Below are 25244 nucleotides of genomic sequence, written 5' to 3'. Positions count from 1 at the left end.
CCTTGCACAAAACTTTGGCTTTTTTAATAAAAATAAATAAATAATGAAAAATAAATAAAATAAAACACCTGAATCTTCATGATTGCACTGTAACAATACAATCTGCCCTTCGTGCCTGCGACGAGCCGGGCTCTTCCGGCTTGCGTTCCACGCCGTCTCAGCCTGTGGCTGCAGGCGGAGGCGTGCGTGCCAGAGGACGCGCAGGACGTACGCGTCCAACCTATGTGAGTAGGCGGCAGGTGTTCCGGAAATGACGCGACGGAACGTACGCGTCTGTCGCGGCGGAAATGACGCTTGCGGAGGCCTTATAAGGATTTCCGGAACGCGGCTGCACGCCTGTTATAGCGTGTATTTTGACGCTTGTAGGTTAGTGTTAGCTTGCTCCAGTGTTTACTGTGTACTTTGCTAGCTTCTGGTTCCTGAGTCTCAGCATGGCTCTTGGCTAGTCCACCCTTGGCCTTGGCCCTGGCTGCTGTGACTCAGTCCCAGTCCTGATCCGCATATCTGATACCAGTGTTTGACCCGGCTTGTATAAAGACCACTCTCTGTCTTGTCCCTTGTACCGCAGCCATCTGATACCAGTGTTTGACCCGGCTTGTATTAGACCATTCTCTGTCTCGCCCTTGTACCTCAACCTACTGAGACCTACACTGACCCGGCTTGTATCAGGCTAACCACCTGCCCTTCCGCAGCTTAGCAGGGCAGGAGTTGGTGCCGTCTGTGACGTACGGTCGGTTGACCGTTACATTATAACAGGCCATTTACCCTTAGGGGATATTATACACACCTCCATGGAGGATTTGCAAAGGCAGATAGACCAGCTGTCTGCAATGGTCAAGGGCCTTGCCGACATGGTGGGCCCGCTAGCACAGGCCGCGGCTGCAGCCATCCCTCTGGAAGATGACCCAGAGGACGTTGCTGCCCCCCCAGTGGCCCCGCCGGCTCCACCACCCGTCCTACCTGTCGTACCCATTGTACCAGTTGCACCTGTTGCAGAACCTAAACTTCCACTCCCGGAGAAGTTCTCAGGGGACCGGGGCACATTTAGCAACTTCATGAATTCTTGCATGATGTACTTCTTTGTAAGGCCGCAAGCCACGGGAACGGAAACACAGAGGGTAGCCCTGGTGATCTCGTTGCTACAGGGGGATCCACAGGCGTGGGCCTATAGCCTTCCTCAAGGGCATCCTGCTCTCGCCTCCGTGGAGGAATTCTTCCAGGCCATGGGTGTGCTGTACTCAGACCCGGATATTACCACCACCGCTTCCCACAAGTTCAGGGCCCTAAAACAAGGGAAAAACACGGCGGAAGTGTACGCGTCTGAGTTCAGGAGGTGGTCAGTTGCCTCTAGATGGAACGATCCCGCACTGGTGGATCAGTTCAACTTCGGGTTGTCCGAGACAGTTAAAGATCACCTGGTCAACTACCCTCCGGCCGGGACGCTGGATGAGGCAATCACCCTCGCCATCAGGGTAGATCGCCGGATACGGCAGAGACGCTCAGAGCGGTCAGGCGCAGGAAGTGTTGCACCCATTGTGACGGGCTTGCTCAGCCCACCTATGCCCACCGAGGAACCCATGCAGATCGGAGCATCTAAGTTGTCAACTGCAGAGAAGACACGCAGGCGATCCCATGGACTATGCCTTTACTGTGAGGGTGCCGGTCACATGGTTCGCACCTGCCCCGAGAAGAAGTTGGGAAACGCCAGCGCCTAGATGAGTTGGAGGAAGTTCATCCGGGCGGGCAGGTAATTCCTCTTAAAGAGCAGCGTTTTCTTGTACCTTTTAGCCTAGACTGGAAGGGAAAAGGGATAACCGGGCAGGCTTTCATTGACAGCGGGGCCGCAGGGAACTTCCTTGATATATCTATAGCCGCACAGCTAAAGATTCCCTCGCTGCCCCTCCAGAGTCCCTTGCGGGTCACCGCAATCGATGACTCACCGTTAGAGTTAGTAACACCCGTGGCGAGGACCCCAGAGTTGTACCTAAAAATCGGGGCTCTGCATGCAGAGAAGATAACTTTCTTCCTGTTGAACATGCCATCCACAGGGGGCGTGGCCGGCAGCCGAGGAAGATGGTCATAGTCTAGCCTTGCTCTGCTCCCTCTGGCTGCATAAACGGCTATCAGTCCCACCTCATACAGCTTTTTGACCCTCCTGGAAGCTAATTGCAGTTGGTAGCACCTCCGACAATAAGCTCAGCCTGATTTATTAAGGGGTGTGCAGGAGAAAGACGATAACATCCTTGCAGGAGACGCTCCCAGCATGACCTCTAAGATGGCGACTGATAAACAACAGCGTGAGGAATCTCCGGCTCGGATGTCAGACGACAGCAGCGTCTCATCACTCCGCTCTTCTACCAGGAGTACTACTAAAGCCAAACCAGCTGTGAAAGGTCAGTCTAAACCAGACTCTAGAGATCAAGCGATGCTTGACCAGTTCGAGCAGATCCTGCAGCGCAAGCTGAATGAAGCCACGACCCGCATAACCTCACAGCTTAAAAAAGAGATTAGAGAGCTGGGTACTCGAACCAGTGATTTAGAGCGACGAGCGGACAAGACAGATGTGGTGTTAGACGCTCACGAAAAAGACATAGGGTTATTACAAACTGATGCCCTACACTCGCAATTAAAAATGGAGGACTTTGAAAACAGGGCCCGGCGGGGCAACCTGAGGATCAGGGGGCTTCCAGAGTCAATTGAGGACTTAACCTCCACAGTCACGGCCCTTTTTCAGGAATTGGACTCGGCGATTCCTATAGAGCGTCTAGAGTTCGATCGAATTCACCGCGCATTAACCCCTCTGAAACCTGGGGGCCCACCGCGAGACATTATAGTCAAATTGACTTACTACAACACTAAAGAAGCCCTCCTGAAAGCAGCTAGAGACAAGGAGGAGCTCCAGTTCCAGCAGCACAAATACCAACTTTTTGCAGACCTTGCTCCAGCTACAGTGCAACGCAGAAGAGCAATGAAGCCCTTTGTTCAAATCCTCCAGAACAAAGAAATTAAGTATAAATGGGGCTTCCCCTTTAAGCTGCAGTTCACCTATAAGAATAAACAAGTAGCCGTTGCTTCTCCGGACGAGGCCCAGCAAAAATTTGAGCAACTACGACTCTGCCTGCGGGTTCGCCCACTCCAAGTCAACATTCCGCAGCTTCTCACCCTCCTTGGGAGACTGTGAAGCCGAAGCGAACCAAAAACAGACGTCGTCGAGCTTCCCTTTCGCCATCTCGCCTGTCCAACCCGGGGTGATATAACACAACTAGAAGGATGGGTGACTATTTTGTTTTTCCTCTAACTTTCTTTATTTTCCCAGGAGTTTCTCTGCCAAACCTCTGTCCCCTGTTACCCGGACTCTGGCCTTTGGCACCCTAAACTCTATTGCTCAATGTTATATGCCCGTGTGCTGGAACTTGCTTTTGAGCTATCTTGGCTTAGTTCCCAGTGGACATTATATTACTACACTAGCTCTGATGGAGCTCTTTGGAACACACGGCCCCTGGCTGTAGGACATGCTTCGAGAATAACCAGAAGCTATTACTTCCAGTTAAAGTTTTCTCTTCAGAGGTTCGAGTAGTTGAAATGCATGCCCGTGTCAGTTATGTGTGGGCTTTAATAAGTAGACTGTTCTTGATTGTTTGCTTAGTTTTTTTATGAGGGTTTGATTAGCTGTATTATGGGGGTGGGTACAAGTGTTTTTGGGGTGATTTTCTGTTATGCATTTTTTCTTAGTAGATAGTTCTGGTAATCTGAAATTGCCCTTTAGTTATTGTAAGCATTGTGCAGTAGGAGGTGGCCGTCTCCCCCTTGAAATCCGTACTGGTGGTTCAGATTCTGTCCCACGCAGACGTGAGTCTTGCCCCTTCTGTGCTCTCAGAGCACAGAACAGGCATGAAGTGTGTTTTACACAGCATCCCTCTGTTTGGCCTCCTTCTGGAGGGATGCGCCTTAGTTCTTCTTCTTTATCTCATTTCTTTTTCCTATTTTCCTTTTCCTGCCCTCCTTGTTCTTTCCCTTTGGTGTTGGGGCCATCAGTCTCCCCGTAACTCGGGAAAATCCCTTGTAACTAGGCTCGGTAAGTTCAGCCTTTTTGACTTCTCAAGATGGCTGAAAATATAGAAGCTGGCTCTCTTACAATTATTTCACATAATGTTCAGGGTTTTAATTCTCCCCAGAAGCGCTCGAAAGCATTTAAATATTATAAATCATGTAAAGCGGACATAATTTGTTTGCAGGAAACCAGGTTTTCGGGCTCCTCCTGCCCATCCTATTTAAGTTATTACTACCCTATGGTCTTCCATTCAAAAGCACGCGAGAAAGTGAGGGGGGTTACCATAGCCTTCAGGCGTAGCCTTCCCTTTAAATGCACTAAGCAGTTGGCGGATCCCACAGGGAGATATCTTTTGCTAACCGGGACGTTGTATGACACCGCCCTTACTGTGGTGTCCTACTACGCCCCTAATAGATTTCAGGATAGGTTCTTATCACACTTGATCCAGGTTGTTAATGATCACAGTGCGGGCGTCCTGATTCTGTGTGGGGACACTAACGCGGTCTTGAGTGACACCCTAGACAGATCCCGTCCCACGAGCACTCTTTCCCCTTCTCAAAGCCCTGGATCCCCCCGCCCCACAGTAATAGCCACTTTGTTTAAATCCCAGGGTCTAATCGACACGTGGAGAGAATTACACCCAACCACAAATGACTTTACGTTTTATTCACACCCGCATGATAGTTTTTGCAGAATTGATCATTTCTTCTTGAAGCAACATTTCCTTCCAAATGTCTGCTCTGCGAAGATTCTTAGTGTAACTTGGTCCGATCACAGCCCTTTAAAAGTCAGTCTTTCTTCATTAAATCCTAAAAAGACATCCTTCAACTGGAGAATGAATGATTCCCTTCTGTCTGATCCTGAGACTCTGGGAAAACTTCGTTCCTACCTTGAAGAATATGTTGATGAAAATGCTGGCTCGGTCCAATCCTCTATAACCTTTTGGGAAGCTCTTAAAGTATCACTGCGTGGTCGCATTATAAGTTTAGCATCGTTCAAGAAGAAGCAACGTGCTAGCCTAATTACTGATCTCACCAATGATCTAGAGCAAGCTGAAATGAACTGGAAAAACACACCTTGTGTGGCGTCCAAAAAAGCCTGTGATACTCTCCGTGTCAAATTAGACTCTCTCCTGACAGAGGCGGCTGAAAAGTCCCTAAGGTGGCAAAAGAATAAATACTACAGGTGGGCAAATAAGTCGCATACTCTTCTAGCAAACAGGCTTAAGAATAGATCTTACAAACCGCCCACACTGTCTGTTCGTTTGTCTAATGGGCAAGTATCCTGCAATCCCCATAAAGTGGTAAATACCTTCCAGGAATTTTTAAGCACTCTTTATAGTCGTCCTGAATCCCAAACAAGTCAATCTATAGAGTCCTTTTTGGAGGCAATTAACTTACCTCCTATTTCAGCAGAACTAGTAGAAAATCTTAATAAGGATATTTCAGGGGAAGAGGTCCTATTGGCAATTAAGTTTCTAAAAAGTTCCAAAACCCCCGGTCCAGATGGGTACTCAAACCTTTTCTACAAAAAGTTCCAAACAGAGCTGTCCCCCTTTCTGGCATCTGCGTTTAACGAGATGAGAAGGGGGGTTTATCCTCATGTAGACTCCTTACATGCAAATATTGCCATGATTCCTAAAATAGAGAAAGAGCCCCTAGATTCTCATCAATTTAGGCCTATTTCTTTAATAAATGTAGACTTTAAACTGTTAGGAAAGATCCTGGCCGCCCGGATCAACCCATTCCTGGCCTCAATAATACACAAGGACCAGGTTGGTTTTGTTCCGGGCCGCCAGGCTTTACATGCCACGCTGCGGGCAATGCAAGTCATCGAATTGATGCGCTCCAGAAGGATTCCTGGGTTGTGTCTGGCCCTGGATATCTACAAGGCCTTTGACACGGTCTCTTGGGCCTACCTGTTTAAGGTTTTGGAAAGGTGGGGATTTGGAGAATCTTTTTCAACCTGGATCAGAGTGTTATACTCTAGGCTTTCGGCAAAAGTACAATACGCAGGATATACCTCTGACTTACTTTATATTAACAGAGGGACGCGGCAAGGGTGTCCTCTTTCATCACTTCTTTTCATTATAGCTATGGAACCTTTAGTGATCGCGATCAGGCAAAATGAAGCAATTTCTGGAGTGGAACTAGCAGGAGTACAACATAAGACGAATATATTTGCTGATGATTTACTTCTATTCATCTCAGAGCCTGCTTCCTCCATCCCTGAGCTGCTGTCACTGCTTATTAGATTTTCCCAGGCCTCTGGTTTAACAATTAACCCTGCCAAGTCTAAAGCCCTAAGTATAACTTTGCCGACAGACACCCTAGCCTTCTTGAAGTCGCAGTACTCCTTTCAGTGGTGCTCACACTACATAGATTACCTGGGAATCAATTTAACCAACTCTTATGAGTCCTTATTTGCTCAAAATTACTATCCGCTAGCAAAAATGGTCTCTCAACAATTGACACAATGGTCTGCTTATAATCTCTCCTGGCTAGGGAGGATTAACGCTATAAAAATGACCCTGCTGCCAAAGATTTTATACTATTTTAGACTACTCCCAATCAAGGTCCCCCCTCACTTTCTCAGAATGCTGCAGAGCAAATTGCTCAAATTCATATGGGGTAACACACGATCTAGAGTTCCCAAGTCCACCCTTTACACTAGTAAAGATAAAGGTGGCCTGAGTGTTCCCAATCTATCACGATATTACCAAGCTGCACAATTAGTACACCTGGTGGACCTCTACAAGGGTGACAGGATGCCCCTTTGGACCTATTTTGACATTTCATACTCTGCACCTCAGTCGGTTCAGACTCCCATCTGGACCTCAAGGCCTTACCGTCCTCAGTACATGAGTAAGGTCCTCAATCATTGCTTAAAGGGATACTGTAGGGGGGTCGGGGGAAAATGAGCTGAACTTACCCGGGGCTTCTAATGGTCCCCCGCAGACATCCTGTGTTGGCGCAACCACTCCCCAATGCTCCGGCCCCGCCTCTGGTTCACTTCTGGAATTTCTGACTTTAAAGTCAGAAAACCACTGCGCCTGCGTTGCCATGTCCTCGCTCCCGCTGATGTCACCAGGAGTGTACTGCTCAGACACAGACCATACTGGGCCTGCGCTGTGCGCTCTTGATGACATCAGCGGGATCGAGGACATGGCAACGCAGGCGCAGTGGTTTTCTGACTTTAAAGTCAGAAATTCCAGAAGTGAACCGGAGGCGGGGCCGGAGCATCGGTGAGTGGCTGCGCGGGCACAGGATGTCTGCGGGGGACCATTAGAAGCCCCGGGTAAGTTCAGCTCATTTTCCCCCGACCCCCCTACAGTATCCCTTTAAGGACATGGGACGACATCAGGTACTCTAAAGGCCTGATGTCTCCCACACTACCCCTGATGTCCTTTATTAATAACCCTATGTTTGTTCCTGGAAGGGACAATCCTTTAAGCTTCAAGTGGTGGAGAGACCATGGCCTGGAATGCATATACAACCTAATTGATGGTTCCGGTATCCTTACCTGGGAAAAATTGCTTGATAAATATCAAATCCCTCCTTCTGAGCATTTGCGTTACATGCAAATAAGACATTGGCTCCAGAGTCTCATTCCACCACATACAAACTTTCCAATTGTCCTCTCTGGCTTTGAACATCTTTGTATAAAAGACCCTTTCGGGAAAGGGGCCATCTCCACTCTCTATAATATCCTCAACAAACCTCATGCATCTTTTTCACATCCGTTTGTATCCAGATGGGAATCTGACCTGGGGAAAACTAAAACTATAGACGATTGGAAGGAGGCCTGGAAGACCTACTCGAGACTGTCTATAAATCTGGCAATAGTAGAGTCTGCATACAAGGTAGCCCTCAGATGGTACTGGGTTCCCGCCAGGTTGAGGCACGTGGCGGGTAACGCTTCCGGTCTCTGCTTCCGTGGATGTGGCGCTTCTGGGGACATGCTACATACCTTCTGGTCCTGCCCTATGTTAGGGAGATTCTGGACCAAAGTTTTTAGGTTGCTGAGCCAGCTTTTCAAGGTCTCAATTTTTAGGGACCCCTGGATAGCCCTGTTACATTTTGAGATTGCCTCCCTGAATAGATCCCAGCAAGTGCTGGCCCACTTTGTTATAGTCGCAGCTAAACAAAGTATAGCCAGGGCCTGGAGAACTCAATTCGCCTCATTTGAGGAAGTCAAGAGCAGGGTGACGTCTTTTATGACTCAGGAAAGGATGGCTGCGATCCTTGAGGACAAGGTAGATAAATTCAACAAAATCTGGGAACCATGGCATGCGCTCATTCTCACCTCCTGAGCTATAAGCTAATGTTAGTCTCCAGGATGGAGTCTGTGGGCCCCCAACACCATTCCCCTTTCCCCCCCTTCCCCTCTCCCCCAGCTTTTCTACCTCCCTTTCTTCCTTCCTCACTTCTATTTTCACTCTTTTCTTCTATTTTCTACCTCTATCTTAATTTTTAGGGCATCTGCCCTCCAAACAGTATAAGAAGACAGAACAAGTTGGTTAAGCTGTGCCTTGCTGTAACATATTACGTTATTGTTGGATGAGTTGCCTAGGGCTAACCTAACGAGGCTTTTATTTTTAATTGAAAGACTCTACTATACTTGAGCAATGTCTTCTTACTATATTGGTCCATGACCATTGTTGTATATATCTATTTTTGAAAACTCAATAAAAATATTGAAACAGAACATGCCATCCACGCCATTAGTACTCAGGTTGCCGTGGCTGAGACAACACAATCCGGGGTTGGATTGGCGTACAGGGCAACTCGTTAATTGGTCGGGGTTCTGTCACCAAAATTGCTTTTCGACACTGCCTATCCTCAGCACCCGGGTGACTTCGTCGCCGGTGCCCGGGCCCTACAGGGAATTTGCCGACATGTTTTCACCGCAGGCAGCGGAGAAGCTCCGCCCCTACGACTGCCCGATCGATCTCTTGCCGGGTACCATGCCTCCTCAGGGTCATTTGTACAGTCTGTCGGGCCCTGAGCGGTCAGCAATGCGGGAGTATATCCAGGAGAACCTCGAGAAGGGGTTCATCTGGCCTTCGAGTTCTCCGGCAGGGGCGGGATTCTTCTTCGTAGAGAAGAAGGATGGCGGGCTCAGACCCTGTATCGATTATAGGGGACTGAACACTATCACCATAAAAAACCGCTATCCACTCCCGCTGATAGAGGATCTTTTTGGACAGGTGGCCGGGGCCAGGGTGTTCACTAAATTAGATCTGAGAGGGGCGTACAACCTCATTCGTATGCGGCAGGGGGACGAATGGAAGACTGCATTTAATACTCACGACGGGCATTATGAGTATTTGGTGATGCCGTTCGGGCTCTGTAACGCCCCCCGCAGTCTTCCAGGAGTTCGTGAACGACATTTTTCGAGACTTCCTAGGGAAGTTCGTCATCATCTATTTAGCTGACATTCTCATCTACTCCCCGATCGTCGCGGAACATCGGCATCATGTCCGCAGGGTGCTGCAGAAACTGAGGGAAAATCGCTTGTACGCCAAGCTTGAGAAATGTATTTTTGAGACCAACCAGGTACCATTTCTGGGGTACGTGGTATCGGACTCTGGGCTGACCATGGATGCAGCAAAGGTCTCCGCAGTCCTCAACTGGCCACAACCCGGCAATCTCAAGGCCCTCCAGAGGTTCTTGGGATTTGCCAACTACTATAGGAGGTTTATCCAGGGATACTCGTTGAAGGTGGCACCTTTGACCGATCTGACTAAGAAGGGAGCCGATCCCAGTCAGTGGTCACCCCAAGCTCAGTTGGCCTTCAAGAACCCCATTCTCACGCATCCAGATGTAACTCGTCCCTTCATTGTGGAGGTGGATGCTTCTGAGATTGGAGTGGGAGCGGTCTTTTCCCTGTACTCGGGGAGCCCTGAAAAATTACATCCCTGTGCCTAATTGTCCAAAAGATTTTCCCCAGCGGAGCGGAACTACGATATCGGGAACAGGGAGCTATTAGGAATTAAGTGGGCATTCGAGGAGTGGAGGCAATGGCTAGAGGGGGCTACTCACCCAGTCACCGTGTACACAGATCATAAGAATCTGGAGTACATCGAGTCCGCCAAGAGGTTGACCCCCAGACAGGCTAGGTGGGCACTGTTTTCCTCCCGGTTTCGTTTCATCATCACATACAAGCCAGGCCCAAAGAATGTGAAGGCAGACGCCTTGTCACGAGCGTTTAGGCCCAGTTCAGCCGAAACCCGGGTTCCCGAACCGATAGTGCCCCCGCAATGTGTTGTTGCTACTTTGTCCACCTCAGTGCCAGACACAGACTTAATGAACATTCTTTCTTCCTGTCAAGGTCAGGCTCCGTTGGGAAAACCTGCCGGGCGGATGTACGTTCCACCCCAGTGGAGGCTCAAGGTCCTACAGCAGTTCCATGAAGATAAAGCAGCAGGTCACCCGGGAGAAAACAAGACCAGGGAGCTGCTGTCACGTTGGGTGTGGTGGCCATCATTGACTCGGGATTGTAAGGCGTATGTGAGGGAGTGTGCCATTTGTGCCTGCAGTAAAGTCTCCCGGACTGCACCCAGTGGGCTGCTACAGCCTCTACCTATTCCATCTCGACCCTGGTCTGAAATATCCATGGACTTTATTGTGGACCTTCCTGCCTCCAATGGGTATACCGTTGTTTGGGTCATTGTAGACAGTTTTAGCAAGATGACCCACCTTGTTCCTTTGATTAAATTACCTTCAGCAAAAGAGTTGGCTGAGCTTTTTATTTCTCATGTGTTCAGGCTTCATGGGGTGCCAGAAAGGATTGTCTCCGACAGGGGAGTTCAATTTGTCTCTCGGTTCTGGCGAGCCTTTTGCTCTCGGCTGGGGGTTACCTTGTCCTTTTCATCAGGATTTCACCCCGAAACCAATGGCCAGACCGAGAGAATAAATCAGTCGGTAGAGCAGTACCTGCGGTGCTATGTAGCCAGCAACCAGGAGGAATGGGCGGCGTACCTCCCATTCGCAGAATTTGCCCTGAACAACTAAGTGGGTTCTTCAACGGGCATGTCTCCATTTCAGGTGGTTACCGGACTGAGCCCAAAGTTTTCTCCACTTTCAGGGATTCCTTCGAATCTTCCCGCCGTTGAGAATTGGGTCACCCATATGGCGGAAATATGGAAACAGGTTCGGGTGAGCTTGGGCAAGGCTGTAGACAAACAGAAACGCGCCTTTGACAAGCGTCGGTCACGAGAACCGGACTTGTCTCCGGGGGATCTAGTTTGGGTCTCCACCAAGAACATTCCGTTGCGGCAACCCACGCCCAAGTTAGGTCCACGATTTATCGGACCGTTCCCTATCATCAGGAAATTGAATGAAGTGGCCTATAAGGTTAAATTACCTGACTCCCTCAGAGTCGGGAATTATTTTCACGTGTCCTTACTGAAACCAGCAAAAGGGTCTCAGACCACCACGTCCCCGCCACCTCCCGTGTCAGTGTTAGGGGAGACAGAGTACGAGGTGGAGAGAATTTTGGACTCAAGAAGGGTTAGAAACTCGTTGCAGTACCTGATCGACTGGAAGGGGTACGGACCGGAAGAGAGGTGCTGGATTCCCGCGAGGCAGGTACATGCCCAAGAATTGGTGCGGGAATTTCATGCCAATTTCCCCAACAAACCAGGGGTAGAGTGCCCGGAGGACACCCCTCAGGGGGGAGGGTAGTGTAACAATACAACCTGCCCTTAGTGCCTGCGACGAGCCGGGCTCTTCCGGCGTGCGTTCCACGCCGTCTCAGCCTGCGGCTGCAGGCGGAGGCGTGCGTGCCAGAGGACGCGCAGGACGTAAGCGTCCAACCTATGGGAGTAGGCGGCAGGTGTTCCAGAAATGACGCGACGGAACGTACGCGTCTGTCGCGGCGGAAATGACGCTTGCGGAGACCTTATAAGGATTTCCGGAACGCGGCTGCACGCCTGTTATAGCGTGTATTTTGACGCTTGTAGGTTAGTGTTAGCTTGCTCCAGTGTTTACTGTGTACTTTGCTAGCTTCTGGTTCCTGAGTCTCAGCGTGGCTCTTGGCTAGTCCACCCTTGGCCTTGGCCCTGGCTGCTGTGACTCAGTCCCAGTCCTGATCCGCATATCTGATACCAGTGTTTGACCCGGCTTGTATAAAGACCACTCTCTGTCTTGTCCCTTGTACCGCAGCCATCTGATACCAGTGTTTGACCCGGCTTGTATTAGACCATTCTCTGTCTCGCCCTTGTACCTCAGCCTACTGAGACCTACACTGACCCGGCTTGTATCAGGCTAACCACCTGCCCTTCCGCAGCTTAGCAGGGCAGGAGTTGGTGCCGTCTGTGACGTACGGTCGGTTGACCGTTACATGCACCTTGTACTATCTTTCTATCTTCCTATGGCATAAACTGTTCATTATATTTATATATAAAACTTGTGAAAAAACAAAGAAAAAAATCGCTAGAATGTTCATTTGCTGTGTTTTACTATAAAGGCGGGGGAGCAAACTGTGTATGAGACTTTGTTTATCAGCTGCTGCAGCCTCTGTGACAAGTGTCTGCTTAATTCTGTGTAGTGTGTTTTTCTTTTTCTCTTTCTCTGGTAGATGCTTAAACACGGAGCATTTTCATCTGGCGTTGAAATTTAACTTCTTATTGTCGCAATGGCATGAACTTTATACAGCATGGTGGCTTGGTAAAATGTCATGTAGATTGCGTATTTTCAAGGATCAGACTCCTTTTTTTTTTTTTCAACTTTCAGCTGAAAAATATCTTGTCTCTCCTTCAAGCTGTGAGTTGCTCAGAGATTTTGTTTTGTCTTCATAAACCTTTCTGATAATACGTGGTCTCTGACACAGTAGAGACAAAGTAAAAAATGAATAACAATCTAGTTATGAAGTCCGCTACATTTAAGCTTGTACTTAGAGTCATTGCATTTATATGTTAGCTTGAAGAAAAACCAGGAATTTGCTTCATCACAATATGTGCTTACTTGTCCGTTATAAAGTACTGTACTTCTCATAAAAATATCTTATAAGAGAAAACTAATAACTGTTTCTCCTCTTATTATTACACACAATCTTCCTTTTAGTGTTGTGTAGTTTGAACTAGAAAATATAAACATTGTTCGTATTTCTGTAATATTTCCTCTGTATTGTGAGATATCAACGGCATGTTGTAAAGAAAAAGAAAGCTGCTAGATTCATCCTGCTTGAATCTCTCGTCAGAGATGCATAGGGATGTTTAGATAGCTCTTTTCTTCTCAGATAAAAATAACTTCATCCGTTATTTATTAAAGTTTTCCATATACCGTAGCATGAGTGTGCTTGTAAAAAAAAAAAATCTCGTCTCTGAGATTAAAAAGCATAAGAATACTTCCTTCTTTGCTTCAGATTATGGTTGCAGTTACATGTCAAACCATATATATATATATATATATATATATATATATATATATATATATATATATATATATATATATATATATATATAAAAGTTTGCTAGCTTATTTTTCCCGGGCTAAATTCACAATGATCTATGTTTCCATCATGTGAATATATGTAATTCCAGGGTACCTGTTAAAACATCTGGGGTGCCATCTGTCAAATATCTGATCGATATCTGCTTAAAATGATTACCAACTACCTTAAAAAGCCAGCCTTGAGGTCGTCATAACCAAAATTAGACAGTAGTGGGTGCGTTGCTCACTATAACAGAATATTTATAGGTTAACAGGTTTACCTCTGAAAGAAAAACGCAACACTCAGCTGTTGAATTTTTTAAAATTATCTTGTTAAGAAAAATAGATAAAGCATATATACACGGGAATATACATGTCTCCAGTTGTTGTCAATCATCCAAAAAATACATTTTCATCCAAAAATACATTTTCAAAGTTCCTTTAGTTAAAAGAGTCCATTTCAATATAGCAAATATTCTGCTGTAGCTTTTATCCTTCATCGATAATTATTGTCTCAAGATTGTACAGTGTATGGTACACACAATATAGCTTTATCCTTAAAAAACGATATATGAAGTTCTATTCTTATATAAAGAACTTAAAGTAGATATATCTTAACCACTTGCCGACCGCCCACTGCACAGAGGCGGCCGGCAAGTGGATCCTGCAAGGACCGCCGCATGCACAGAGGCAGCGGTCCGTGTACGGGCATGGGCGGAGCTATCGCGTCATTCGTGACGCGATCCTCCGCCGGGGACTGGCTCTGCCCCCTTCGCGCTGTAACCCGCCGGCCGTTCAGAAGCGCCGGCGGGTTACTAGTTACTAGCACCCGGATCGCCGCATACAAAGTGTATAATACACTTTGTAATGTATACAAAGTGTATTATACAGGCTGCCTCCTGCCCTGGTGGTCCCAGTGTCCGAGGGACCACCAGGGCAGGCTGCAGCCACCCTAGTCTGCACCCAAGCACACCGATTTCCCCCCCCCCCTGTTCGCCCACAGCACCCCTCAGACCCCCCACCCCCACCCCCCAGACCACTGTTTGCACCCAATCACCCCCCTAATCACCCATCAATCACTCCCTGTCACTTTCTGTCAACGCTATTTTTTTTAGGCCCTAAACTGCCCCCTGCTCCCTCCTGATCACCCCCCACCCCTCAGATTCTCCCCAGACCCCCACCCCCAGACCCCCCTCCTGTGTACTGTATGCATCTATCCCCCTGATCACCTGCCAATCACCCGTCAATCACCCATCAATCACCCCCTGTCACTGCCACCCATCAATCAGCCTCTAACCTGCCCCTTGCGGGCAATCTGATCACCCACCCACACCAATAGATCGCCCGCAGATCCGACGTCAGATCACCTCCCAAGTGCATTGTTTACATCTGTTCTCTACCCTAAACACCCACTAATTACCCATCAATCACCCATCAATCACCCCCTATCACCACCTGTCACTGTTACCCATCAGATCAGACCCTAATCTGCCCCTTGCGGGCACCCAATCACCCGCCTACACGCTCAGATTGCCCTCAGACCCCCCCTTATCAATTCGCCAGTGCATTATTTACATCTTTGCTTCCCTGTAATAACCCACTGATCACCTGTCAATCACCTATCAATCACCCCCTGTCACTGCCACCCATCAATCACCCCCTGTCACTGCCACCCATCAATCAGCCCCTAACCTGCCCCTTGCGGGCAATCTGATCACCCACCCACGCCAATAGATCGCCCGCAGATCCGACATCAGATCACCTCCCAAGTGCAGTGTTTACATCTGTTCTCTACCCTAAACATCCACTAATTACCCATCAATCACCCCCTATCACCACCTGTCACTGTTACCCATCAGATCAGACCCAAATCTGCCCCTTGCGGGCACCCAATCACCCGCCTACACGCTCAGATTGCCCTCAGACCCCCCCTTATCAATTTGCCAGTGCATTATTTACATCTTTTCTTCCCTGTAATAACCCACTGATCACCTGTCAATCACCCATCAATCACCCCCTGTCACTGCCACCCATCAATCACCCCCTGTCACTGCCACCCATCAATCAGCCCCTAACCTGCCCCTTGCGGGCAATCTGATCACCCACCCACACCAATAGATCGCCCGCAGATCCGACATCAGATCACCTCCCAAGTGCAGTGTTTACATCTGTTCTCTACCCTAAACACCCACTTATTACCCATCAATCACCCCCTATCACCACCTGTCACTGTTACCCATCAGATCAGACCCTAATCTGCCCCTTGCGGGCACCCAATCACCCGCCTACACGCTCAGATTGCCCTCAGACCCCCCCCCCCCTTATCAATTCGCCAGTGCAATATTTACACCTGTTCTTCCCTGTAATAACCCATTGATCACCTGTCAATCACCCATCAATCACCCCCTGTCACTGCCACCCATCAATCACCCCCTGTCACTGCCACCCATCAATCAGCCCCTAACCTGCCCCTTGCGGGCAATCTGATCACCCACCCACACCAATAGATCGCCCGCAGATCCGACGTCAGATCACCTCCCAAGTGCATTGTTTACATCTGTTCTCTACCCTAAACACCCACTAATTACCCATCAATCACCCGCTGTCACTGCTACCCATCAGATTAGACCCCTATCTGCCCCTAGGGCACTCAATCACCCGCCCACACCCTCAGAACGCCCTCAGACCCCAGCCCTGATCACCTCGCCAGTGCATTGCTTGCATCTATTCCCCCCTCTAATCACACCTTGAGACACCCATCAATCACCTCCTGTCACCCCCTAGCACACCTACCCATCAGATCAGGCCCTAATTTGCCCCGTGTGGGCTCCTGATCACTCGGCCAAACCCTCAGATCCCCCTCAGACCCCCTTCCGATCACCTCCCTAGTGCATTGATTGCATCTATTTTCCCCTCTAACCACCCCCTGAGACAACCATCAATCACCTCCTGTCACCCCCCTAGCACTCCTATCCATCAGATCAGGCCCAATACAACCTGTCATCTAAAAGGCCATCCTGCTTATGACCGGTTCCACAAAATTCGCCCCCTCATAGACCACCTGTCATCAAAATTTGCAGATGCTTATACCCCTGAACAGTCATTTTGAGACATTTGGTTTCCAGACTACTCACGGTTTTGGGCCCGTAAAATGCCAGGGCGATATAGGAACCCCACAAGTGACCCCATTTTAGAAAAAAGACACCCCAAGGTATTCTGTTAGGTGTATGATGAGTTCATAGAAGATTTTATTTTTTGTCAAAAGTTAGCGGAAATTGATTTTTATTGTTTTTTTTTTCACAAAGTGTCATTTTTCACTAACTTGTGACAAAAAATAAAATCTTCTATGAACTCGCCATACACCTAACGGAATACCTTGGGGTGTCTTCTTTCTAAAATGGGGTCACTTGTGGGGTTCCTATATTGCCCTGGCATTTTAGGGGCCCTAAACCATGAGGAGTAGTCTAGAAAACAAATGCCTCAAAATTACCTGACTGAATTATACTTTAATAAACACCCTTGGAACGAAAATCAATTTCCGCTAACTTGTGACAAAAAAATAAAATCTTCTATGAACTCACCATACTCCTAACGGAATACCTTCTTTCTAAAATGGGGTCATTAGTGGGGTTCCTATACTGCCCTGGCATTTTAGGGGCCCTAAACCGTGAGGAGTAGTCTTGAAACAAAAATGACCTGTGAAACCCTAAAGGTACTCATTGGACTTTGGGCCCCTTAGCGCAGTTAGGGTGCAAAAAAGTGCCACACATTTGGTATTGCCGTACTCAGGAGAAGTAGTATAATGTGTTTTGGGGTGTATTTTTACACATACCCATGCTGAGTGGGAGAAATATCTCTGTAAATGGACAATTGTGTGTAAAAAAAAAATCAAACAATTGTCATTTACATAGATATTTCTCCCACCCAGCATGGGTATGTGTAAAAATACACCCCAAAACACATTATACTACTTCTCCTGAGTACGGCAATACCACATGTGTGGCACTTTTTTGCAGCCTAACTGCGCTAAGGGGCACAAAGTCCAATGAGCACCTTTAGGCTTTACAGGGGTGCTTACAATTAGGCACCCCCCAAAATGCCAGGACAGTAAACACACCCCACAAATTACCCCATTTTGGAAAGTAGACACTTCAAGGTATTCAGAGAGGAGCATAGTGAGTCCGTGGCAGATTTCATTTTTTTTTTTGTCACAAGTTAGCAGAAATGGAAACTTTTTTTTTTCTTTTTTGTCACAAAGTGTCATTTTCCGCTAACTTGTGACAAAAAATTAAATCTTCTATGAACTCACCATGCCTCTCAGTGAATACTTTGGGATGTCTTCTTTCCAAAATGGGGTCATTTGGGGGGTATTTATACTATCCTGGAATTCTAGCCCCTCATGAAACATGACAGGTGGTCAGAAAAGTCATAGATGCTTCAAAATGGGAAAAATCACTTTTTGCACCATAGTTTGTAAACGCTATAACTTTTACCCAAACCAATCAATATAGGCTGAATGGGGTTTTTTTTTTTTATTAAAAACATGTTTGTCCACATTTTTCGTGCTGCATGTATACAGAAATTTTACTTTATTTGAAAAATGTCAGCACAGAAAGTTAAAAAAAATCATTTTTTTGACAAAATTCATGTCTTTTTTGATGAATATAATAAAAAGTAAAAATCGCAGCAGCAATCAAATAGCACCAAAAGAAAGCTTTATTAGTGACAAGAAAAGAAGCCAAAATTCATTTAGGTGGTAGGTTGTATTAGCGAGCAATAAACCGTGAAAGCTGCAGTGGTCTGAATGGAAAAAAAGGGTCTGGTAAAGCCCACGGTCCTCAAGTGGTTAATCAATCAAAGCTTGGTAATTGTCTCCAAGCTTGCATTTGCGTTTGAACAGTAATGCTTACCAGGGCCGGATTTGTACTCTTTACCGCCCAAGGCCACTGACACCAGCCACCCCCTTTCAGTATAGGTAGCGAGATGACCCCTCCCCCCTTCCCTCCAGTATAGCTAGCTAGATGACACCCCCCCCCTTTACCTCCAGTATAGGTAGCCAGTTGACTGCCTTAATCCCTCCTTTTCCTACCCCCCTTTCAGTATAGGTAGCCAGCTATCCTTCACACTGCAGCAGCTATCAGTGTCTCATTTCTCCACTCGTTTCCAGTGCAGAAGATTCCTTTACCCTTCTGTCTCCAATGCTCCCCAAGTCCATAGCCACTGGCTACAATGCAAATGTGCACAGAGTGCAAGGTATACAGTATATTTTGTCCCCAGCTGTGTCCTCCTACTTTTACTGCCTGATGAAGCGGGTGTATGCCTGCGAAACACGTTGTACTTAACCCCTGGAGTGTACCATTAAACTTATCTTTATTGAATTACACAGCTTCCTTGTGTCTGCTTGAGGGAGGTAAGTCCACCACTGCCTCCTAAGCAATTTTAAACATTTTAGATTTTGTTTTTATTCTTTTGGTGCCTCTGTTCATTTTACTATACAGAGTGCAAGGTGGCTGCTGCACAGGCAGCTAGCAGCAGAGTACCGTGGTCAGGCACTTGCCTCATCTCCCTGCATTGCAGCATATGCAAGATTGCAAATGCTGCTTCAGTTTAGCTTGCTGCTTTGGTGCCCTTGCTCCTGTGGAGCCCTAGGCCTAGGTGGCCTTGGCCTAAATCCGGCCCTGATGCTTACTGATGTACAGTATATGAAATAAAGCATAGAAAAAAGTTATCTAAAAAACTAAAAAAAACTGCTGAAGTGTGAAAATGACAAGTCTTTAACTTTTATATAGCTATTGTCATTTGTCAATAAATTCACCAAGAATAATTGCATATTACCTCTCTTGGGTTTCAGAATCACAATAGAAGGTAGTCTCTTGCTAGGCCTCAATCGATCTCAGTAGAGTTTCAGGCTTGATGCTCAAATGTGCTAGCCTGCCAGGCCTTTTTATTGTAGTTTTTCCAATATGGCGTCGGGGTAGGGGAATTTACATGAAGTCATGTTCTTTTTATAACATTTCTAAAGATACACGTACCTGACTTCACTTTTATTTTTAGATAGGGTTATCTAGATGCCCCTTGTGGTTATAAGTGGTAGTAGCAGGCACTGTTTTAACACAATCTGGCATAAATGTATTTATTAATCAGCTTATTAGATATGTGTGAACACTATGTGATTAACATTTTGCGTATAAGGCAGGCTTTTAGTTTTAGCAGAGTATATCTTGACCTTAGATGGTTAAACTTACTAACACAACAATAACATGTGAACATCTCTTCAATACTATCTCATTCTTAACCTTGTAGGAATAAACAGCTCACCTCCAACAATAACACTGAAAAGTACACAATCTAATTTACTCACGAATCTTGAAATTCACTCAAATTATCTGCAAACCATTTAACATAGCCACAGTCTGGGCTAGGGGGAGGATCATTTCTCTGCATTAATATGAGATTCTGACACTATGGTCTTGTCATTTTTTTCTCCATTATCTAGCACAGGACACCTTAATTTGTGGTGATATAGAATCCAATTGTCCTTGTTATTTCCTCCCTCCATGATTACTAGGTGTGTAAGTATGAGGAGAGACTGTATATTTCATCCTACCTAGTTTCAGATCGGTTGTAAGTACCGATTATGGTTGTATTGTATCTAATTGTCTTTTGGTCTTTACCTATCCTCTATTTAATATCGACCTTCCATCTTAGGTGCGAACACAATTGTTTGTGACTTCTATTATAGAGGTTGGGGTACACTAATTTTTTAGTTTCATATTAGGTAGTATATCGTTGAATTGCCAGTAGTGAGTAGTGGCAATCAATGATTTTCACAGTTTTGTTCTTTCATTGCACGCACAGGTTTGTTATTCTGGTTTTGGTGATATATATACACTATCCGTACGGTTTTGCACTTCTTGTCTCGTTTCACGATTTCTATTTTTTGGTTCACAATATGCGGGTTGCCAGAAGTGAGTACTGACAACAGCCGCTTTCACGTTGTTTTTGCACGTTACTCAGGTATTTGGCGATGTATTTTATATTGCACATGACCTTTACACGCTGTATATATTTTATTTATTTTTCTAGGTTTCTCCTGTGTTCATTTTTATGGCCTATCCAGATTGCACGGCTTTACACAGATCAAGATTTTCCTTGGAAGTTTATTTGCCTTTTTTTCATAAATATATAATGTATATGAATTGTTCACCATTCATTAGTTAGACACTATGGGTTTGATTCACAAAGCTGTGCAAACAGTTAGCACGTGAAATGCCGTTCGTGGACTTTTGCGCGCGCGAAGTGCGCGAACGGCACTTCGCGTGCTAACTGTTTAGCACACCCGTGCTAAACATTGTAGAACCAAAGAGTAGAGATTCCGGGCACCGGTTGCTTTGCAAGTCACCTATTTATTTGCTCCCCAACACCTTCAAAAGTTTTGAAGGTGTTGGGGAGCAAATAAATAGGTGACTTGCAAAGCAACTGGTGCCCGGAATCTCTACTCTTTGGTTCTACAATATTTCTGCTGTCTGGAGGCACAGTTGCCTGCATCTGAGACCCCTGACCTGCCAATCTCACATCTAGTGCCGATTTACCTGCTCTTTGTTACAATACCCGTGCTAAACAGTTTGCACAGCTTTGTGAATCAAGCCCCTTGCACTTTTCCTCAGCATCATTTGCACATTGTATTAGTGATAAGCACTTTAATGGATTTTTATGTATGCATCCATTCATATTTATCTTCACATGTATATATGTGTGTATATGTATGTATATACATATATATATAATTTTTTTGTACATATTGTGTCCACAGGATGGCGATGTATTGTTATTTATATGAACTTTTCTTGCCATATGTATATCTCCATGTCGTGAATCATGTTTTAATTGTAATTACATATTAAGATATTTCTTATATTCTTATTTTTCTAGCTATCTTTATTCTTCTTTTTTATTTCTCATACCATCCCTTACTCTTGCCGCAAGCGCCCATGCGTATTTTATAGCAGAATTGGATAGGACGCGATTGGACGAGTGCATCATGTCGTGATGCGCTGCAAGCGTCCATGCATACATCATAGCGTAATTAGACAGGACGCGATTGGACGAGCGTGTCATGTGATGACACGCAGCGTCAGCTCGTCAGCATGACGTGGCCACGTCAAGCGGACAGTTAGGGCGGCAGTGCTTGTATTTAATGGGGGATTTGTTAGTACCCCATTATCCTCTGAAGAAGCAGCAGCTAGCTGCGATACATGTGATGGACAGCGCTGAGGTCGTCCATTCTCAGGGGTGCTCTCTGGTAAGATACCTTCCTGTCTTTATATATCCATTTTTACGGTGGTCCTGGTGTCCATTGTTTGATTCACACTTTCTGACCTATTTCCTCTTTTACCCAGACTGGGTTACTGTGTTTATATAGATACTATTTGTGTGTGTTTGCTCTTTGGCCCAGTTTACTATATTTATGTATATCTTACCAGCAGACCCCCTGTATATTTTGTATATCTCATTGTGAGATTTATTTATTCATAATATTGATTGTAATATATTCATGATGTCCCTATGTGCTGCATCTTGTGGTTTTTAATTGTTTTTATGTGTCAGTTCCTCATTATTAATAAAAAGCATTTACATTTATCCTGAGAAATTTTTGTTTATTTAATAACATTTTTTGCCGTATGGATGGCTTTTCTTTTTGATGTACGCACCGTAAACAGCTGATTGTGTAGTGACGGCTGTGCTGGACTGGTGCGCACCATGACGAGAGGGCAGGTGATGGTGGCTTTACAGCCCATATGGTCACCCAGCTGATGTAGCTGAATGACAGAACAGTGACTGTCCAGCTGATCAAATTTGGTCTGACCACAATGAAGCAACGACCTTATTATCTTTTGGTGTGCCAACCCCCGAAACACTCATATAGCCGGCGGTCATTGCTGCATTTTGATACGCAAGCCCCTTCACCGCGGCAAGGTAATGATCACGAAGGGGGATGGGCACATGTACATGCCTTTTGTTTTGTTGTTGCAGCCGCCCGCAGTGCAGCCAAAAAAATTAGGCAGGCATGTAGATGCCCCAGAAAAATTCAGGAATCCGCCTGGAGTCCTGGAACATGTTGGTGGTGGCGGAGAAGGCAGTCAAGCGGCTGGCGGGCAGAGGTGCTGTGTGGGGAGCGACTTAGTCTTGGGGCAGGCAGCCAGTCACACGGCGTGCAGGCAGAGATGCTGTGTGTGGGGACTGACTTAGTCTTTGGGCGGGCATTCGCCCTCCGGGATCCATGCCTCATTCATTTTGATAAAGGTGAGCTACTGAACAGTTTTGTGACTTAGGCAACTTCTCTTCTCAGTGACAATGCCTCCAGCTGCACTGAAGGTCCTTTCTGACAGGATGCTTGCGACAGGGCAAGACAGAAGTTGGATGGCAAATTGGGACAACTCTGGCAACAGGTCAAGCCTGCGCACCCAGTAGTCCAAGGGTTCATCATCGCTGCTCATAGTGTCTACATCCACACTTAAGGCCAGGTAGTCGGCTACCTGCCGGTCCAGGCGTTGGTGGAGGGTGGATCCCGAAGGGCTATGGCAAGGCGTTGGACTAAAGAATGTCTGCATGTCCGACATCACCATGAGATCGCTGGAGCGTCCGGTCCTTGCCTGCGTGGACATGGGAGGAGGGTTACTGGCAGTGGTACCTTTATTGCGTTGTGCTGTGACATCACCCTTAAACGCATTGTAAAGCATAGTTGACAACTTGTTCTGCACGTGCTGCATCCTTTCCGCCTTCAGGTGAGCTGGTAACAGATCCGCCACTTTGTGCCTGTACCGAGGGTCTAGTAGCGTGGCCACCCAGTACAGCTCATTCCCCTTGAGTTTTTTTATACGGGGGTCCCTCAACAGGCTGGACAGCATGAAAGACGCCATCTGCACAAAGTCAGATCCAGATGTACTATCCATCTCCTCTTGCTCTTCCTGAGTGACGTCCTTTTCCTCCCCCCAGCCACGAACAATACCACGGGAACGTGGAGCAGCACAAGCCCCCTGTGATGGCTGCTGCGGTTGTTCTTCTGCTGCCGCCTCTTCCTCCTCCACAAAAACACCTTCCTCATCATCCGAGTCTGACTCCTCTTCTTCCCCACACGACGACTCTTCTTCCTCCTCCACCCCCCCTCTGTGCTGCCGCAGGTGTTGAGGAAACATCTTGTTCAGATGTAAATTGCTCCCACGACTCTTCCTGCGGTAACTGTTTCTGTTCACGCTCCTCCACAGCTATGATCCACCACTCTACGCACGGCACGCTCAAGGAAGTAAGCGTAGGGGATCAAGTCACTGATGGTGCCTTCAGTGCGACTCACCAGGTTGGTCACCTCCTCAAACAGCCGCATGAGCCTGCATGCATCAGTGTCCAGTTGTTGGGCCACAACATCCCCATCTCCCCAGATTGTGTTCTTCTACTGTAATTGTACAAGTACTGGGTGACGGCTTTCTCCTGTTCTAGCAGGCGAGAGAACATGAGCTGGACTCGAATTCCAGCAAGTCAGGCTATCGCATATCAAGCGTCTCACCTGCAAGTTGTTTTTCCTCTGAATGTCCGTGAAAGCATGCCATGGCCGTGTAAGACCGCCTGAAATGCCCACACAACTTCCTGGGCTGCTTCAGGACGCCCTCTAAGCCTGGGTACTTTGACACAAATCTTTAAATGACCAGATTCAACACATGTGCCATGCAGGGTACATGTGTCAGCTTTCCCAAATTCAAAGCGGAAAGGAGATTGCTGCCGTTGTCACACACCACGTTGCCGATCTCCAGCTGGTGTGGGGTCAGCCAGTGCTCCACCTGTTTGTTTAGAGCAGCCAGGAGAGCTGGTCCAGTGTGACTCTCCGCTTTAACGCTAATGGGAACCGGTTTAAAAGAAAAAAAAAGTCAGATACTCACCTAAGGAGAGGTAGGCTCTGGGTCCTATAGAGCACTTCCTCTCCTCTCCCGGTGCCCGCTGCTGTCCTGGCTGCCCTGTAGCGGTATTCGACCATTTCGGTCAAGTACCGCTGTCTCCCGGCCGAAATGAAGCTGCGGAAATGCTTCGGGAGCCAGAGTGCTCCCGAAGACAGGCCGCGATAACAATGCGCACGCGCGCGCACCCTCTATGACGCACTCGCATGTGCGGCGCCTGTCTTCGGGAGGACTCGGCTCCCGAAGACTTCTGAAGCCCCCTCGGCATGGGATGAGAACGGAGGAGTCAGCGCAGCACCGGGGCCACCGGGAGAGGGATGGCTCATTAGGACCAAGCCTTCCCTCTCCTTAGGTGAGTATCTGATTTTTTTTTTTAAACAGCTTTAAGGCAAGACATGTCTAAGATGGCGTGACACCGTCGTACCTGGCATGGCATAGGCTTTGGGGAGATGGGGCTGTGTAGCGGGAGAGGAGATGGCAGCAGCACCAGCCCCGTTTCTAGGGGCGTGCCAGGCATGCGACAGCCCTGAGCGCTGTGAGGGACATGAGCGCAGTCAGGGACAGATATCAAGCAAGAGTTCTGAGGTTGTGGGCGTGGCCTAGGGCAACAGACATAATATGCACAATACGGGCGGCTGGCTAGCACTTACCAAGGACGGTGCTATTCCTGATGCCAGCCACCCAGCAGTGGCGCCCCCCCCCCCCCCCCAGGTCATTCTAGCCTCTCTCCCCAAGGCAGACTTCTCCGACATGACAGGACTGCACAGTGTAACTCCTGTCACTAGAGAGCAATCTGCCTAGTCTGCTATT

At 47.2% G+C, this 25244-nt stretch overlaps 1 long non-coding RNA gene across 1 annotated transcript; it reads left to right on the top strand.

Annotated features, from left to right (window-relative positions):
• Positions 1 to 3490: 3490 nt before the first annotated feature.
• LOC137542469 (uncharacterized) lies at positions 3491 to 10785 on the top strand. The gene is made up of 2 exons (XR_011025440.1): positions 3491 to 3567; positions 10385 to 10785. It is a non-coding gene; the product is annotated as an uncharacterized lncRNA (long non-coding RNA).
• The last annotated feature ends 14459 nt before the right edge of the window (positions 10786 to 25244 follow it).

The sequence above is a fragment of the Hyperolius riggenbachi genome, chromosome 12 (assembly GCF_040937935.1).
Source record: "Hyperolius riggenbachi isolate aHypRig1 chromosome 12, aHypRig1.pri, whole genome shotgun sequence".
NCBI lineage: Eukaryota > Metazoa > Chordata > Amphibia > Anura > Hyperoliidae > Hyperolius > Hyperolius riggenbachi.
This window is presented reverse-complemented; position numbering and strand designations above follow the sequence as displayed.